The 18,192-nt window shown below is 40.0% G+C and overlaps 1 protein-coding gene across 4 annotated transcripts in view; it reads right to left on the bottom strand.

The window, feature by feature from the left end:
* Window positions 1-18,192, bottom strand: part of sema5ba (sema domain, seven thrombospondin repeats (type 1 and type 1-like), transmembrane domain (TM) and short cytoplasmic domain, (semaphorin) 5Ba) — a 167,453-nt gene that overhangs the window by 120,782 nt on the left and 28,479 nt on the right. For 3 of the 4 annotated variants that reach the window (XM_038721085.1, XM_038721083.1, XM_038721086.1), the window contains exon 2: window positions 5,043-5,107. The exons of the other annotated variant lie outside the window; for it this stretch is intronic. The gene's annotated coding sequence lies outside the window, so the exon portion shown is untranslated. The remainder of the gene's footprint in view (window positions 1-5,042; window positions 5,108-18,192) is intronic. 4 annotated transcript variants of the gene reach the window in all.

The following is an 18,192-nucleotide window of genomic DNA, read 5'->3' on the forward strand; positions in this document are numbered from 1 at the left end:
ACCTTTGTAATGGAAATGGGTAATGAGCTTTTCTAGAGGGGTTAATCAAACCTATTGTTCTGCAGGAATGAAAAGACGTGAAAAGACGTGAAAGGCAGTTGATTGATTGTGCGGGGGGAAAAAGAATTGGTGTCCTTTTCTTTCAGGCAATTCCTTGTTTCCTTCATGATACAAGAAGTGATTTATTTTGACAGCTACCTCATTGAGTTTTATTTCATCCAAATGAAAAGTCTTTGTTGTGACTTAAACAAGAGAGAAAGAGAAAGGGAGAAAAAGAGAAACAGACAGACAGAAAAGAGTATAAAATGATAAAACAACAATATAAAGATGGCAAGTTAACGACACAGAAATAAACTTGTGAAAGTAGCTGTTGAGTGTAGCTGTGAATAGGCCGCTGGCTGAGGGCCTGGTGGGCTCAATTTGACCCCACAGAGGAGGAGAGTGCACAGTCCAGGTCTATAATTAGAAAACACACAGTGCCACTAATCCTTATTGAATGATTAAGCAGCAAACAGCAAGTTCACAGCCAGGAACCCTCAACCGACCGGCTGTGGAGAGTCAAAGTGGTTTTCCCACTGAGTGAAAAATTTGACAGAGGTTAGAGTAAAATTCTCCTTTGTGGTCAGATTCAGGTGAAACTGGTTTAGCCCAAAATAAATTAAGGGTTTCAAATAGGATTTTAGAAATGTTAACACATTAAAGATGGATTTACACTTGCGGTTACATGTGGAGCCTGTAAGGAAGAAAAAGCAATCATTATCCAAAGACATTGCCTTACAGAAGCCAATCATCTTCCTCTCCGCTAAATAAACCTAGAGACTATTTAGAGAGAAAGCAATCTGTTCAGCAGCAGCACTAAGAGGAGGTAAATGCAGTTTGTCAAATTTACAAGCACATGTACACAAACCAGTCCACCCTCTATTGTGGTCTAGTTACATGAATAGCTTTACACCATGTCAGGGCTAGTTCGCTTTACACAATCATAAACCATTTATACATTCCACACTGAGCTTTGTAGGAAACTCTAAAAAGTTATTGACATTAAGACGTTAATCAGATAGATAAAAAGTATTTTTAGTATTTGAGTCCAGATTTATATGTTTTCATTGCCTCCTTCCATTTAAACAGACAGCTGCAGCAGATGCCAGCTCTGGAGTAGCTGCAGAAGACAGCTAATCATTAGCAAGTTAGCCTCCATTATGGTCTGGGATCCAGGCCTGGTGATAAAGAACCAAAGGACTCAGGACTCAGGACTCAGTTTAATGATCCAAAGATCAGTGCAGGATTTACAGGCTCAGGGTTTCCACAACAGCCCCTAGACAAAAGCCTCCTCCCTTCCTTCATCTACTTCAGCAGAGGGAATGAGTTCATAAAAGCAGGAAACAATGTTCGAAAGTAATGACATTTCCCACCGATCGTGGAAAGAAAAAGAAAATGAAGGAGACATCAATCACTGAGGTAAAGCTTCCAGTTGATTAGATGATAAATAAGGCAAGGTGCCAAGAACAAACATTTCACACACGAGGAGTTTTAAAGTGCCTTCAGCAGCCCTCTTATTTAGTTTTCTTTGAAGAGTTTGACATTATAGCTCATGGTGCACTTGGAATTTATGGGCGTTTGGTGGAAACTCGATTCAACCGTTTCAGGCCCAGAGGATCAACCGCTCTATATTGAGTCTGAGCTACCTGCTGATGTTTGAAATGAAGACTAAACTTCCACCAAAACTCGAAGTGGATGCCATCCATAACTGACAGACATTTATATGTTGCAAGCACTCTGCAACGGCTGAAATCCTTCACACAGACAGTGTCTGCTCTTCCATCTCAGATGATTTATCCAAGCATCTAAAATCCCCCCTGAAACATTAAAGCACTGACCAGGTCAAACAATGCATCCCCAGTTCTTTCTTCTTCCCTGGGCTGTGCACCTGCTCATTATTTAACATCTTAAAGCAAGACCAGTGTTTAATATGTTTTGAAGCAGCCAGCTAATTGAGAAAATGAAGGGGGCTCCAGGGGCCTTAGAAAACATTTTCTGACATGAGCATCCAGTTTTGTACTTTCTTACACAGCGCCAAATTGTTGGGCATACTTTATTGCAGACTGAAGGTTCTGTTTGACATCAAAAACTGTTGAAATCAGTTTTATATTTTAGATGAACTGTACACATTTGCACATGATATTCACGAAAGACTATTCACCAGCTAAACTGAGAGCTAACAGCAGCTGTGGTTTACCTGAAGGGGGAAAGAAAATTCCAAAAGTTGAAGGAAAAGCACCTAATTTGTCGCAAGCTGATGATTTGTTGCTACATGGCTAATCAGCAATTAGTCCACTGAAAGAATGGCTCTAAATCTTGCTATGGGTAATGGATGAATACATGCAGGTCTGACAGAACTGGCATGGACAACACATTCCAAGTCCCCTTATCAGATCCAGGATTTCCAACTCTAGATGAAGCCAAGAGATGACATCATCAGCTGGCAAGTGTTTTAAGATTATGTCACATCGGCCTTGGTCCGAGTGATTTTTACTCATCTCATGAGACCCTCTCCATCAACGTCACCATACCCCCGACAGGGTGTGAATGCCTCCTCTGTTAGCCAGGCCAAGGATCTGCCAGCGGCCCCTCAGTTTGTGGGCTGAATGGGCACGGCTCGGCCACGTTTTAAGGCACCCTAATGTACCATGGCTGGACCACAAAGGCAGCGTGGTAATTTGCCAGGGATAATGACGCTCCCTTAATTCGACCCTAGGGGCCACAAACAGAAAGCTTTAAAGAGAATCCCCATACAGGGATGAGTCCCCCCCCCCTTTTTTTTTGTAGGTCTCTCTCTCTCTCTCCCTCTCAGTCCACCCCCTTCTCTCTCTTTATTGGCCTGAAAGGAGCTTGTTTTCTTCCGGCTTATTGTCATCCTGAACTAAATATCAGCAAACAACAGCAGGGCTGGAAGAGACAACATGCCAACCACGACTGGAGCCCCTGATCTCCTCCAGGAGCCAAGAAAACCAAGACAAACACAGCGGAGCTTCTTCAAAACAACCAGAGAGGGAGCACAATGCTCTGCTCCAATGACACATATTAGGGAAAGACATTTAGGCCACAAATTGAATCGAGTAGAGTAAGTGAGAAGGAGGCGAGTGCTAAGCAAGGGAGTAAAACAACAGAACGTAAGCAAATGCCAAGGCCGGCCTTCAGGGATATTAAATACAGAGAGCGAGAGGAGGGTGAGATTGGAGCAGAAGTGGTCTGTGCTTTTCATGATAAATTGAATTCTACAAGGCTTTTGTTTTTGGCAGTAAAGGTGTGTTTGACAAGTTAAAATGTTCACTCTCAGCTTGAGCATTGTTTCATCCCAAAAATAACATGATCTGGATTTTATTCAGGGCCACGATCAGGGGATAAACCCTAAAGAGATTTATTTTATATTTGTGATAACATTGGTCCTCATGTTGTTAGCAGTAAATAAAATAACTGATGGCAGATGGCAACCGCTGCAGCAGATACATCAAAAGGTTATTTACAGGGGTGATAACATGTGATTGTCTTGTATGAGGAGTTTGAGGGCTTGCTTTGTATGTTTTCCAATTCGACTTCCACTTCAAAATGTCCTTGTGTCATCTGACTCGGCTACATTTCATGAATGACACATTTTACTCTCAACAATTTTTTATCTTGGATGAGGATATGGTCGACAAGTGAAAAACGTTTTGAACAACAGCAGATAACACGGCTTCAGGCAATATGCTTGCTCAGTATTCTCATATTTATGTTTATTCAGATAATCTCTAATTATGCATGAACAAAGATAACAGAATGTGTATGATCCATTAATCTACATGAAGTCTTAATCACGCCATTCCCATGCAAACAAAGCAGAGCTTGATTACTGTGAATACCAGATTGAACTGAAGTCATATATTGATGACGTGTACAGCATTCAGATGTTTCAAATTAAACAATTACACAAAAACCCACATTTTCCATGAGCTTTTTTTTTTGTTTTTGCCAAAAGCGAATTATTGCTTGCTCCCTATTTCCACTTCATTTTCTGAGCTTGTCACAAGAGGACCCTGTTTGCATAGCTGAACAAGACCTCTTGGAGCTGGAAATATAATGACTTCTGGATGCATTAGAAGATTTTTTAAATTAAGGTATTTTTTAGTAAAGCTGTAAATGATAGGGTTGAACGAGTTTTGCGATATTGACCATGTGAAAGCAACTTTTTGGTCCGGCTGGTGACCTATGTTGCAGGTCAGCTCCCTCAGTCTCTATATAATAAAGGCTAAAATGCCTGAAAACGATTCTAAAAAGCAAAAGGCAATGAGCCTCTGGTTTTGAGGGATGTAATACTGAGAGTACTGTCTACTGTTTTGATAATCTAATAAATAGCAGTCATGCAAATGCATTGACAGTAACTCCAGTCTGTTCTGGTGGAGGTGAAAAGATAAGGTAATTGTGCACTCGTGTCACATCTCATCTGAACAATTTTACTGTACAGTGTCAATTAGGCTCAAGGCTGTCTGCACCAGAATGATTCACTCATTCACATGCACAGAGACAGAGAAGGAGAGTGAGAGAGCGGTAAAACCCATCCATTAGCAGCACGCGTGAAGCCCCTCCACCAATCACACCACCTCTGCTGCTTATCCTCCTTTCTTCCACCTCCGCTGCCATACTCTTGCCGCCGCTTTTCAAATCACTCATTGTCAGAATAAAGCGCTTTTACCAACAAAAAAAAAATGGCTGCCTTACATGTGCTACAGAGGCCACAGAGATTTTGGGGGGGAGGCAAGAAAAATGTGTAGAGAAATAGACAATGAGATAAAAAAGAATAAAAGCAATCCCTCATTGCCGAGATATCCACAAGACCAGAGGGGAGTTTAGTGTTTGCCAGCAAAACTGAGCACACAAAAAAACCCAAAGTAAATTGTGGAACAAATTAAAATCAGAAATTCAGGTAAAAGATGCAGAAACTAATCAAAGAAATGCACGAAAGTGGCATGAAAAGCTTTGAACGAATAAGATCAAAGTGTACTCACCCACTAAGCATCACTGGGGCGTGGGGAGGGGGCTGAGAGGGCTGTCTGTCCTTTTCAAACTAATTCTAGAAGAACGGAGAGAGAGAGAGAGAGAGAGAGAGGAGGGGGAAGGGTGAGTCTTTCAGTAGCAGCTCGCCTCCTTCTCATAAGCAGAGTGCAGAACCACAAAGAAGTGCTGGCGCTCTCGTAAACAAACCGCCAACTTTTTAATGGAGCAGAGAAGGCGGAGCAGGACTGGCATTTAAACTGAGACTTCATGGGGTTGGGACCTGGAGGAAAAAGAGGGACCTGCAACATGCTTTTACATCGAGTGGAGGCCTAACTGGTAAATAACAAACCACAAAGTTCAATACAGTTCAAACCCTTTAAACCCTAAACCCCTGTAAAACACAAGAAGCTATGTATTGCCTAGAAAAAACAGCCCAAACGTGTTCAACTGTAAATGAACAATATAGATGTAAATGAGGTGAACGGATGCCTAATTGTGTTGAATCAAACACAGATGCTAATATGCAAAGAGCACTTAGGGTTCCAGGCTTTTTGATCTCAACGGCACAGAGCAAATTGGAACAAATAGCTGGTTGGTTTCTACGGCAACCTGAAAGAGCAGCTCAGACTTGGCATCCCTCTTGCGGCGTCAACAGCTGAGATATGGCTGCTGTTTCCTTCACTTTCCACACAGAGCAGCAAAAAATTATATAAGAAAGATTGATTATTGCCATCTCATTGCTGAAGTGGGAATGATCACTTCTGCTTAGATTTACAGTATAATCGACTGTGCATTCATGTATGATGCTGCTACTCATTAGCATGAATGCAGAACTTTTCAAACATGTACTCAGCAGATGCCTTTGACAGACTTTAGTGCTGCAACAATTATTGATGTGGGGTTTTTTTCAACAAACTTATTTGTCAGTTAGTGTATAAATAAGAAAATATTGAGCAATGTCCATTAGAAGTTCCCACAATCCAAACTTGAGTCTAAAAAGCAATTCAAATTTGCTTCATAAATTAATTGATTATCAAAATTGTTGTTTGTTAATTAAAATCCTGTACAACGTTCTTCCACCAGATTCTCCTGCGCAATACTGAAACTCTGAACCACCACAAAGACAGGTAGACAAATGCAGTAAAGAGGATTTTCTATGGAGCTAAGCTGAGAATTTAGGGCTGAGCAGCGGGAAGTGTCCGCTCAAACAAAAAAACTCCCTATAATCTCCAATGTCAGTGTGGGATCAGGCTTTATTCTCTACAACAAGTGAGGAGGAAGAATTCTCATAAACTGCTAAGTCTGTGACCTATAGTCTTACTTTCTTTCAGACACACACACGCACACACACCCCAATCTCCTGCAGTGATGCCTCTACACCAGACAGTCAGGCAAAGTCTGGGACTACTCAACCTCGCTCAAATTCAGTAGAACTTTATTGACCAGTTAACTGACAGGCATGTGACAGTCAGCGTGATGCAAATCACACTGCAGAGTTGTGGTCTGATAAAAGACAGATAACAAGTCGATAGCAACAGATAACATCAGAACCAATGCCCCATTCCTCATACGTGGAGAAAAAAAGCTATCTAGATTAGAATGTTGATGATTTGACCAAGCGGGAAGCTTCCGGTCTGAGACGCGAATCCAATGCATAAGTCCCTTAAAACCATATTCTATTGAACGGCCAGCAGGGGGCGACTCTTCTGATTGCAAAAAGAAGTCCAGTACCATTATAATGGTAAAATGACCCTACCTCTCACCTGATTTATTACCTCAGTAAACACTTTCATTATGAGTTTATGGTCTCAATCGCTCGTTTCATGTCTTCTTCAATATAACATGATGTTCCTTTAGTAAATCATGGTCCCATTTAGAGGAAAATAGATGTGAATTACAGATGCACCTAGCTAAGCAACCTAGCTAGCTCCACACATGGCTGTTCGCTCCACAGTCTCGTGTAAATATGGTCATGTCGCTGGTTGCAAAAACTCAACATGGCGGCGCCCTATCGGTAAAACTGGATTAAAAATGGCAGTCCACAAACCAAAGGGGGACGTCACGATAACTACGTCCACATCTTATATACAGTCTATGGATGTGACGCGAGTCTGGATTGTTTGGTTCCTTCAAAGGTGGTTTAAAATGTATCTGGAACTGGTGCCAGAGGAACTCGTCCTTAAACCCAAACCTGAAAAAGAACTGGCTTATTGACAGCTACCTGGATCGTAACCAAGATGTTTTAGGATGAACCCCATATGAATTGATTTTCAAACACAAATGTCTTGCCCTAACAAAAGAGTGTTGATATAATTAGGATTTAGATGAGAAAATGCAGGTTATTGAGAAATCACTGTGATCTGTAGGTGTAATCATCACAATTGAATTTCCATAATAAAGTGTTACTTAAAGATAATAAAATATATAACAAATTATCAGTTTGTACACCAAAAATGAACAAAATTTAACTGTGAGCAAAAAGACAAACTCAACTCAAAGATTCTTACAGACTGTTACGAGACCAACAGAGCCGAAACATGTGATCATATACATCAAATGTGGCGTTGTGCTCACTGAAGGCAGTTTCCGTGGTTGGAGAAGACAACCAAAATTAGAGCTTTGTCGGCAGGATTAAGAATACAGATGTCTTCCTGTGTCAGCTACAAAAGTAGCGACAGAAAAGTGCGGATGAGATTGACACTAACTGTACAGGTTGTTGTCAGTTTGTTTACAGAAATAACAACTCTTAAATCATCATTTCTTTTCCATTTTCCTTTTTGACTGAAAATGATGTTTACAGAGCGGTATGACATCAACTGCTGATTGGTTAAGAGGAAAATAACAACCTCTCCCGAACCGAAAACAGCTAATGTAAACACAATGTCAGACTTTATTATGAAAACAAAATGGCAATACTGCCTGATTTTTTGGGCCAACAGTAAACACTAGCAGCTCTGTGAGATACTAACATCAGCTTGCTAACATGCTCACAATGACAATGTAAACATGCTGATGTTTAGAAGTCATGTTTATCACCATTTCCCACTTTTTATTGTGTCAGCAGCACGTTAAGATTTTGCAAATAAGCACAAAACACAAAGTAAGTAATTTCGTATTTAGACATAAAAGTATTGGACAAATCAAAATTTTGACCTGATGAAGGCACTAGATGAAAGGTAACTTGAATGGGGGGACATGAATGTGTGCACCAAATTTCATGGCAATCCGTCCAATAGTTGTTGAGACATTTCAATCTAGACTGACCCACCAGCCATTTTGACTTGCAATAGCAGGAAAAGAACAGATGTAGTTGATAATATCAGCAACAACAGCTTTCCAATTAGGGGAGCTAGTTCCAGGGTCTTAGAATTGGGCATGCTGGCTCAATACCATGGCTTACTGAGACACTTACTGGAACTGAGCCATTGTTAAAGAATGATTATTTAAAAAGATAATCATGGTAATAATCACGAGTCTGAATCGAGAGTGAAAGGCAATAGACATCCCCTGATACCATAATATAATAATAGTACAGCTGAAACAATTTCAAGATGCCCAAGTTAACTTTTTGAGCTTTTGCATTTTACAGTAGTATCTCAGATAGACATCGGGTGCTTTATTAATTTTTTTCTTTTACTTTTTCGATGTTATTCTATTTCTCTTTTCCTCTACCTTAAGTGAATACACACAAACACACACACACACACACAAACAGAGGAGATCGAGATATATATATATAGCAGCAATTAGAATAGCTACTTTCTGTCTCTCCACTTTTCTAATCTTGAATTAGTCGTTGAAAGTTATCTGCCTGTTTGGCAGTCAGTCAGTATGTGTGTGTGTTTGCTTGTTTGTGTTTGCGTGTTTGTGTGTGTGTGTGTGCATTCTCTTGAACTTAAGATGCTCTATAACCAGAGGTCCTTCTGATAACGGACCGCAAAGCAGTCAGGAGGTTGAGATTACACTCCTCTGCTCAAATCTAGAACTTTATTTTGGTATGTCAAAACTTTTGCAGCTCACCGCAGTGCACCCCCCACCCCCATTTCTGTACATAAGAAGTGGTTCTCAACGGTCGCCAGCGGGTCCAGCAGTGAAAATCAAATTCTCCTAATTAAGCGCCAGTTATTGATAACTGAATAAGACAGTTTAATTGAGACTTAGTGGGAAGTAGGTGAGGAGGCTAGTTATGAAACGGCAGGAGTTCACAACTCGACAACTCATGTTTATCTCTCACACACACAAACACACGTTTACACAGTATACTTGTGTAGTTTAATGTTCCTCCTTCAGGGCAGTAAAGGAAATATGTCTAATTAGGAGCGAATTACTGCCTGCAGCTTTCCAGTTTACATCAGACTCTGGCAGTGTGCTGTTGCTAAATAAACTTTTGTTTCTGAAGCCACCCAAAGTCTAACAAACAAGCTCCTAGGTTTTACTGAACAAGGACACACTGCATGATATAAACTGAGACAGCGGTACTCCCAAAAATATTTCACTACTCTGTTGTAGAGTCACAGAAATATCTTATATTGTCACTGGGGTATCTTCTGATGTTACCACCAATACGTGTATTTGTCATTGAACTCACAATTTTCTTCTTAGTCATCAACGGCAATATTGGTCTGTGCTCTGTGTGGCTGGAGTTCAAATGAATGGACCTAATGTTTGAATGTAAGCTTTTAAAAGAAAAAAATCAAAAACACTGCTATTTTAAATTTCACTTGAACAATGTTTGATCATCTATGTATGTCAATGCACTTCACATGTATGTGGTCACAAAATGACAGATTAGATAAAATGCCCTGAGCATTTCAAACGCATTTATATAATTATTTAGGTCTAAAATTTAGCACCACAATAAACTTCCACCATGCAGTGAGTAACAATAAGAACAGCAGACAGCAGACACTTCTCTCTGCCCACTCACATTCTGAGTAAACAATGAGTCTCATAGATAAGCCATGTAATGACACAGTTTCTAAATTACCTCAAGAATAGTTTGTGCATTATGCATTATTTGTCACATTTTCTGCAAAATGACTAACACATATAGCAATATGTGGTAAAGCCTCATTTAGCCAACATAGCTGAAAACATAGTGCCTCATATGAGCCACCTACTGTATGTAGGTCCAGTTTTTACTTAGAGTACCATACAAAGTAAAACCTCTGTAGATTTTTCAATCAGAATATGGCAGAAAATGTTTGAATCAGTAAATCCCAGGGGTCCGATTACAAATTTAGCAAGACTTTTATCAAATGAGACACTATCCATTTTGAGCTTGTCAGCAGAGTTCTGTAAAAAAAAACAAAAAAAACAATCAGAGAACAAGACAAACCATGTTTGCAGGGCAGAGACAGACCATCATTCAGCACTGATCAGAATACAGAAAAGGGCAATCACATTCTGTCAACAAATCTGAAAAAGAATGACCTCCACTTAAATTATTAAAAGTCCAAGCATAAGAGAAAAAACAAATCTCCCCTAACACTTAAACTTAATCTTTACAATTCCCAGCCTAAGGGCAAATCCAGACTAAAGCAAACACACACACACACACACACACAAAAAAAAGCATCACTTCCAACGGGAACAGACAGGATCTTGGAAATAGACTGACAGAAAACATGGCTATCCAAAAGGTGAGGTCTTTTATACATTGTGATATTGGACTGGTAGAGACTATTATCTGGTCTAAATGTAATTAGAGAAATTATACTATTACACAGAAAGACACTGAAGAGTATCCACCCCACAAAAAACAAAGTCTTCCTGACATTTGTGTTAAGAGACAGACAAACCGCCAATAACAAGTAGTTATAATAGTTTAGTATGTAGTAGTAATGACCATCCGTTATCTTATAGGGTAGTTTCAGTATTTTTAAACCTATTTTCACAGATCGAAATGATTAGTAGGTACAAAAGGTTTTGGAGTTTGTGCAACAGATGACTTCAGTCGGCAGCCGCAAACCACCAGCGTGTTCTTTTGGGGGTAATTGTGCCCGTCAAAGTTACATCCACAAAAAGTGCTTCAAGTCATGAATGGACTTTTTCGGAGCCCAGGACACTTTACATTATTTACATCCCAATCTAATAAGTTAAGTCAGGTCAAATGATAACAACTTCATAACTATAGCAACAAATAACTGATTTGTCTCAGAAGGCTTTACAATCTGAACAACATACGGCACCCTCTACTGCTAGACCCTCCCTTCAGATGAGGAAAAGCACCACCAAAAGAAATGATTTTTTTATTTATTTTATTTCCAATGTGTGCATTTTCCATCCATCCATTGTCAACCGTTTATCCTGCGTACAGGGTTGCGGGGGGGCTGGAGCCATGTGTGCATTTTATGGTATGCTATTCTAATAAAACCCAATGAATCTAATTGATTGGAGGGAGAGAGAGAAAGACAGAGAGAGAGAGAGAGAGATGGAGTGAGACAGTGGCAATTACACTGTTTATATAATATAACACATTCAACAGGCTGGTGGCTGTTGTATACAGACATTTCGGCGTGGTCACATAGGAGCACACACAGGAGCGCGCGCGCACGCACGCACACACACACACACACACACACACACACACACACACACACACACACACATATTCTGCTTCCCAAAGGTTGACTCTTACAGACAAGGCGGTTTAACTTGCACAACCTGAAACCATGGCATCACGTTCACAAGCAAAGTCATCCATTACCCTTGTTATTCTGCTCCGTCCTCCTACGTCTCTATAGTGGCCAGGTTTCCAGCCCAGTTTCATATGTCCTTGGCTTTCCATCATAGTACTTGACACCTGTTTATATCTGGCATGACCTCTGACCCTGCACTCCCCATTCTCAGAGACAGCCTCTCCAGGTTAGTTGAGAGGTCACTTTTGTTATTGAGAGAGTGGTGACAAAGAGCTAAAATGTTACAGCTAAGATGTAAACAAGAAGTGAGCGTAAAGACCACAGAGAGAATAAAAGTATCACCGTAAATGGGGACAGGGTGGCTGTTTGTGTCCATGCAATAACACATCCACATCTGCACATATTTATTAAGTAATTAAGTAAGTAAGTAAGTACGTAGGTAAGTAAGTAAGTCTTATATAAATATGTGTTCCTGTACTTCCATATTTGTGAAAAGCAAATTCAGACCTTGTGTCATGTGTTATGTGTTTCTATATGATTGCTAACTAACCTATCAAGTCTGGTCTCAGTCGTAATTAAGTGGCACCTCCATTAAAGAAGCCTGGGGCTCCTAATACATCAGCGTTATCTTTAATGCTACAAACTGCACGCCTAATCAACTGGCTTAGAAAAATAATGGAGAGCTAACTACCCTATTTAAATGCATCACTCCTCAGAAACGTGACATCCCCTCATACAGGCTGTATTGTACCAGGGCTGGATGAAATACTGAATGTTCAATCTTCACAAAAGTCGATGTTGTTGGCGATAAGAACTTATTTTCATTATAGCTCTGATCTTAATGTGGCTTTTATTTACTTGATCAAGTATTTTTTAAACTAATGCGGTTTCCCAATAGGTTACAGTGAGTGCAGTAGCACTACCAGATCAATGAGTTTTCAACTGATTATTGTTAAGATTAATTGAGTGCTTGGACAACGCTTTTTTTTATAGATAAATACATACATTTCTCAACAATTGCCGTCATTTTTAAATGCACTCACCGCTGCAATAGGCAGAATAACAAATGATGGAAAATAAAAAACAAACATAAACAATGAATTTACAGCAGTTGTCATAACGGATCATAAGTCATTGTATTAAGGTGTCAGCGACAGTGATCAACGACCGTGCACCTTTTCTCGTGTCTAACAATGTTTAGAATGTCTTGCTGCAGTAGCTACATCAAGTCAGTAAGGAGAAGTCTGTAGACTGACAGGCTGGCATTCAGGAGTAAAGCTCCATGAAATAGCAGTTGCTAACAAGAACACACTGACACCTGAGAGGAACAGAGGCCTCGTTTTGTGCTTACACATCCACATCTGCATGTATTTATTGTGTTATATAAATATTTTTGTTCCTGTACTTCCATATTTGTAAAGAGCAATTTCAGAACTGGTGTCATGTGTATGTGTTTCCATCTGATTGCTAACTAAGCTCTCAAGTCTGTTCTCTGTTGTAATTAAGTGGCACCTCCATTAAAGACGCGTGGGGCTCCTAATACATCATGCGCCATTAGCCTAATTCTTACCTTGTATGAGAAAATGACACATACAGGTTTTCATGTTGCTACCAACGCTGTCATATCCTACAAATCTGCAAACTTTATTTCAGTGTTTGCATCTACAATAGATTTTAGATTATTAAAAATTTTATGTAATTTTGAGTAGAGGGAGTAGTTTTAAAACATCAATTCTGACTCTTATTTAATTTTGTATTTTATGCCTTAACTATTACGGTTGCTGAAATGTCTAGAAAATTCAAAACATATTTGGATAATGCATTCATCTTGTACATGTTTTCTGACTGATAAGCATTTGCTTTAAGCCACAGATTATGCATAAATATCAGCACATTACATATAAAAAAATTCATTCATTCAGAAATCGGTTATAGCACACAATTCAACAAAGAACTGAAGTAAGAGAAGAATGACCATTAAAGTAGTAAGACAGATAAAGGACATACAAAAGGCCTGCAGCACGTTGGTCATTCCTTTCAAACTAGTCTGTGATGTTTTTGCAGCCCTAGCGGTGCAATCCTGCTGTGTGCATCTTGTGTGAGTGATGAAGTCTTTCCAACAGTCTTCATGTGGTACTGGGGCTGTTGATTAGTCTGCTGCTGGAGTAAATGTGGAACCTTTTACAGTATGTAGTGTATGAGTGTATCTATCAGTGCTTTAGGTGTGCACTTCTTTCCACTTCTCTGTTTCTATGTCCTTGAGTGCTTGATTGTGGGAAAGGCTGCTCACATGCATGTGTCTATAAGTGAACTTGGTTGTTCCAAGCATAGTGTTTTGTGTTGCTGCAGAGTGAAGTGCACAGCAAGGGGGTAGAATTGTCTGCAGGCAGCCAGCAGCAGCAACCTCAGCTTCATATCACCATTATACTTATCGAGCTGAATATTGATCTACACGTCCAAATTGTGCAGCAGCCAAATGGCCGTGCTCGTCTTGCCAAGCTGGCTGAACAAGACCTGGATCCGTTTTACAGCACTTGACACAACATGAAAAACATGTGATACACTGTTGTATTCAAGTGATGGGTGCTATTGTGAGGCTGCTGAAGTGTGTAGCACAATAAATGTATCACATTTGGTTCAAACACTAAAACAATCAAGTTCTTATTCAATGTGTTCCAATAATTAGTGTAGCTTATTAAGCCTCTGTGTGCTTTAACCCCAATTAGCTAAAAAAGACAACATGATGTGACTCCCGACTGTGGTCTGAATGAGTGTCACATTCTGCTTTACATTCGAACAGCATTTTCTTTAGCACACATTTACATATTGGTACGGTCAGACCTAGGCTGTGGACCATAGTAGAATGAAAAACATACTAGAAATGAAGTTTGAGCCTTCAAAATGGTTAAAAGAGTCTAATCCTCACAATGGCTGCAGGAACATTAATCCTTCCTTTGCATTTCTTTTCTTGATTAAAGATGAGCAACACAGACACCCCAGCAGTCGCACAGGATCACAAGGGTTAGGTTCAGATAGCCAGTTCCATTTTGGAACTAAAATATCCAAGCTAAGCTCTGAGTCAAACTTCTTATCAAATCTTCCAGCTTTACTTTTTAGCAGCTCCTTGCAATATATAAAACATTCACAGCATTTGACTAAAGCTAATATGTAATCTATCTGACAAAACAGTTCCTTGAATTTATTTAAGTTTCTGGAATATTAACTTATGTATAACTTTTGTTAAAAAATGTTAATAATCTTTTTTAGATCCAGTTACCTGTTGGCAAAATACCAGCGACTGTCCTGCACTGATGCTAACAAATTTCAAATATTTTATCTCTTCTCATTCTGTTTTTATTAGCAATGAACATTGTGCATTCATTAATGTCTTCATTTATGTTCTGAGTGAGGATTTCCAGCATTTGGATCAAGCACAGCATTTCATGAAAAATAAGATATGTAAATTATATCCATTATTTTAATATGTCAGTTACATATTTAATCAGCATTTCATTTTATATGTTCTGCATTGCTGGATTTGAAAGAAGTCGGCTTCAATAACTAATTCGAGACATGATATAGAGTCAATAAAATGCTGTTGAACCACAACCCTTAGATCACTGTGGTCAAATCAATGAACCAGATCAGTACACATATATTAGATGAACAGTATTTATACAAGTATCAGAGTTGGCTGCTCCACAGTGTACATCATGTGCTCCCTATCTCTAATCCTGAAAGTTGGATCTGCCTAACAAAGCTTTGCACTCAAACCCTCCGTAACTCATTATGCCAAACACTTGATCTCAGTTTCCTTCTCATTTTTCTTCTACCTCACATCTCAACAGAGGAAAAACTCTGACAGTAGCTGCATCATTAAAACATGCACAGCAATACGATCCAGCTAAATCCCTGACTTTGTGGGAGGAGAGCAGATGCACTCAGAAACACAGAAAGACAGAACTGATTCTTGAAGTAGTTACTTCTCTCTCAGGAGGGCAAACCATATGTGGCATTGAAAGAGAAGAAAACCATTTGCACCTGCCCCTCACATGCATATTTTCTCCAACAGACACTGGGCTCTGAGGTGTAGGGCCCTGTGGAAAAGGAACAGAAGCACTGGGGCAAGGAATTATTTATTATGCCAAAGGACACGGCTTCCAAAGGAAGGAAAAGAAAGGATAACTCTCCGTCTTTTCCCTGTTGATCAGACGCCATCAAGGGAAGAAGTGAGCCCAGCTTAGCAAAACAACAGTAAGTATCACCCCGATTGAACAAGAAGGAAAGAGAATGGGCAATGAGGAGGAGGAGGAAACAAGAGGGACGAGAAAGGAAGGGCGCATTTCAGCACCACGCATATCCAGAGAAAAATGCACCTTCGGGGAGCGCTTGCCTGCAAAAGTCTTACACAGAACTTTAAATAAAAATCAGTTTCCTCTGCTGTATGCAGCTGCATCAAAGCAAATTTGAACAGAGAGGGAATCAGCTGTATTATGGCAATCAGTAGCCTGCCGAAGCTGTGCAGCTCATATGCTTTTATACCCTCCACTATGTAAATTACGAGTAGAAAATTGAGTGAAATATTCCCATCAGCCTAATGCATTATGTGAATTAAGCTAACACAGCTTTCAGTCTGCAGTGTTGAAACACAGGCCTAACTCCTCCTGTGAGAAAGAAAATCTCCCTGTGTGGGGAATTAGAATTAACCCTGCCAGGGATGATGACAAACATGAGGTGATCTGACCTTTTAACCCCTGATGTGAATCATGCTCAAGATGCAGACAAGCAAACATTATTCCAGAACAGGGACATTAATCTGCTGCTATGGCAACCTCCACTTTTCTGGTTTTAGGCTTTCCACCATATTTTGGAACCCAGTTGCAGAGATTTGCTCACATTCAGGCATAAGAGCATTAGTGAGGTCCAACACTGATTTGGAGTGATAAGGTCTGACTCACAGTGAGTGTTCCAGTTCTTCCTAAGGGTGTTGGATAGTTTTGAGGTCAGGGTTCTCTATACACCTGAAGGTGTTTTTTGGGAATTTGAAAGGCTGAAACTGCCAGAAAGTTGAAACACACTATTGTCTATAATATCATTGTATGCTATAGCATTCAGATTCCTCTTTATTGGAACTAAGGGGAGCAGAGTATAATGCATTAAGTTATACTGTGGAGAAACTGTGAGTATCTTCACTGCTTCAACTTCTTTGAATCTAAGCTGAATATAGCTGCCGTGCTCTACAAAGGATCAGGCTGAAAAAAAATTAAGATTCACCTTTCAGGCCTACAAGCCACGAACATTTGAAGTTTGGTTTTTGGTTTGGTTAAGCAGAAAACAAACACTGACCCAAACTGACAGAACCTCAAGCACCAATGGTTACCTCAACTAAACTCTGCATACACACACTAAACCTGACAACAACAACAAGAAACAACAAAAAAAAAAGCTCACCAGCTTATTGTCTCTTAGACCTACACACAATCAGTCTGGGGCTCATTTCATCTTGGAGTCTAAAGGCGGGAGCGTGAGGGATGGATTTAGAAAGGGAGTAGACTGATAGAAAAGGGCTGCAAGTGATTCATCTTCCTGAGCTGACTTGATCAGGTGGACACAGAAGTGCAGGCCACGTCTGGTTTTAATCAATGGAAATTCCACCTGGAGCAGAGGCTGAAAGGGCCAAAAAAATGAGGCTCACTGAAAAACACAAAAATTGTAAGAAAGAGACATCAAGCGAGGAATGAAAAGAGCCACAAGAGAGCCCCAAAATGAAAGATGTCAGGAATTAAAAACCAGCTTCTGATGATAAAGATGATACACAGAAAATAACAGACAAAGATAAATGTTGAGTGTTACAAGAAGAGGGGCAGGAGACAGCAAGAATTAGACCATTTAACATACCAGGGCTGGGAATCAAGCTCCCAATCCATCTTTTGAAGTGCAGGAATGAAACTCACATTCATCATTATGGTGTGAGGATATAACAAAAAAGAAAGTGGCAGGTTACAATGCCCCTGTCTTTTATCGAACTCCTCTCCTGGGACGACAGCAAAGAGTTCCTGACTCTCTGAAAGGCAGCACGAAGATAGAGAGAGCGTTTGATTAAATAATTCGGTGTTTACTGCCACAGACTCATCCGTCATACACGCCGTTTGCTTAACAACTCCTGAAATGGAAGTACTTAGCAATTAAGATTGAATTGCAGAACGGAGAGACAGGTTCAAATTATATGTGACGCAGTAAAGGAGGCTATTAATTTGGGTTCAAAGAGAGCATGGCCTGAGGGGGGAAATAAAAGGAACCACTAAAGCGTGTTACACTGTCTGAATGTGTATGTGCACGGGTATCAGTGTGCATTCTCAATCTGAAAGTCTGCTTCCAGCTGATTTCCAACTCATCCAGAAGAAATGTTCAAGCCAACAAAACATAATTAGCTTACTTCTGACAACACCTTAAATAAACTTAAGGTGCCCTCTGCAGAACCTGCACAAGTCAACATGAGGTAGTTAGCAAGTGGTACATA

Source organism: Micropterus salmoides, unplaced genomic scaffold (genome assembly GCF_014851395.1).
Source record: "Micropterus salmoides isolate LMB-PRFRI ecotype aquatic unplaced genomic scaffold, ASM1485139v1 Ms_hic_scaffold_15, whole genome shotgun sequence".
In the NCBI taxonomy this organism is placed as follows: Eukaryota; Metazoa; Chordata; class Actinopteri; order Centrarchiformes; family Centrarchidae; genus Micropterus; species Micropterus salmoides.